Source organism: Chiloscyllium plagiosum, unplaced genomic scaffold (assembly GCF_004010195.1).
Source record: "Chiloscyllium plagiosum isolate BGI_BamShark_2017 unplaced genomic scaffold, ASM401019v2 scaf_71530, whole genome shotgun sequence".
NCBI classification, from domain to species: domain Eukaryota; kingdom Metazoa; phylum Chordata; class Chondrichthyes; order Orectolobiformes; family Hemiscylliidae; genus Chiloscyllium; species Chiloscyllium plagiosum.
Window position 1 is genome coordinate 1 of NW_025172106.1, and position 1,827 is coordinate 1,827.

At 46.0% G+C, this 1,827-nt stretch overlaps 1 non-coding gene across 1 annotated transcript; it reads right to left on the minus strand.

The window, feature by feature from the left end:
• Nucleotides 1-705: 705 nt before the first annotated feature.
• On the minus strand, nt 706-779 carry trnat-agu. The gene has a single exon. It is a non-coding gene; the product is annotated as a tRNA-Thr (tRNA).
• Between the last annotated feature and the right edge of the window lie 1,048 nt (nt 780-1,827).

Below are 1,827 nucleotides of genomic sequence, written 5' to 3' on the forward strand. Positions count from 1 at the left end.
CCTTTTTTATCTTTAACAAAGGATCAGCTAGACTCGAAACGTCAGCTCTTTTCTCTCCTTGCAGACGGTGCCAGACCTGCTGAGACTCTCCAGCATTTTCTCTTTTGGTTTCAGATTCCAGCATCCGCAGTAATTTTATTCTATTAATGGCTCTATGATATTGCTGGTGATATGATAACTCCAGCTTCGATGCATGACAGGTGACCAAGCGAATGAATTCCCTCTGGAAGTCGCGTGGAAAGTATTAACAGCGATCAAGGAAAATAACATGAACGAATCTTTGATTTGAATTGAAGCCTGAACTCTGGTTCTGCTCCGAGACTGTGCCAGGTCTGCGTAATACTGCATATATTTCATGATTTGCATTTGTTTGTGAAAACAATTGAGACTGATTGATTTGCTGCAGACAACATCCAGCAGTCATCATGGGTACGGCGATCAAGTCGTGCGTCTATCCCTGTCAAATGTTTTATTGCGCAGGTGAGGCTTCCTGTTTCGTAGTTTGTTGGAGCACGTTGTTTGGGAAAATAGCAACGCAGCTGAGATCCGGCATGGGACCAGCGGGTTGATGTTCCATGACAGCGATGGTTGCCTTTCGAATGAACACACATCTCAACCGACCATGTGACAAGTTCTTGCAGACGGTGAAAGTAAAAGCCACGGCGAACACTGACACAGCCGAGCTAACGATGGAAGCGCCTCACATGGTCAGTGCGGGAATTGAACCCACGACCTTGGCGTTACTAGCACCACACTCTAACCAGCTGAGCTTACCGACCAACGCAGCGCAAGCCGCGAGAACAAATGCCTATATTGCCTGTGCTCACAACCACGGCGGCTGTTCATTTTCTTCTTCATGTCGATCGCACGATAGTCTGAAGTTTTTCCTTTCGTTGCAAAGCTTTTCAACGAGTAAAAGCATTTACTTTTCCGAACGCGCATACTCGACTTAACCATTTGCTCTGATATTCAAAATTAAGCACAATGTCCGGACGCAAGCAATTTCAATCGCAATGACACCAGCTCAGCTGCAGCTTGTCATGTTGACAAATATCGTCTGGAGAAACGTACCTTCAACGATCGCTCACTGTTCTACTGGATACTCACAGACTTTTGGAGTCAGGGTTATGTGCTGCTGATAAACTGCTGCGAATCTTATGCCAAATGCATTTGATATGTAATCTAACAGTGGGATTCTTTCTGCTCCCGAACGACGCATTTGCTTTGGTGTCAGCAACAGCTCAGAAGCCAATTGCACGTTTTGCTCAATCACTCATGTTGCTGATGCAATCTTCATTTGACAGCATATTTAGCAAGTTATCAGCCTTCCTGCAGCGTTCGTCAGTGACAGATCAGATGCTAAGATGATTGCTTCAGACAGCATGCTCCATCCTACATTTGAAAATGGAAAAGGTGCAAACGTTTACAGGCTGAACACTCACTCACTATTTGGCCTGGCGCGTCAGAGGCTGGAAGCGGAACTTATGGAGGCTTTTCAATCACGAGGAGCATGAATCGGGTAAATACACAAGTGTCTTTCGCTCAGGTGTGGCAGTGCAGAACTAGAGGGTATAAATCAGGTGTGGGAGGGCGAGAATTGGAAAGTCAGTGATGGGCAATGGCTGCGTGCAGAGGGTGGTGCGTTTCTGGAACAAGTTGCCAGACGAGCTGGTGATGGATGGTAAAATTCCAATACTTTTTCGGAATCTGGACGTGTATTTGAATAGGCAGGGTTTAGAGAGACAAGGGTCAAATGCATGCAATCGCGGTTGGATCAATTGAAAATATCTGTTCGGAATGGACGAGTTCGGCCGAAGACTGTGCTTT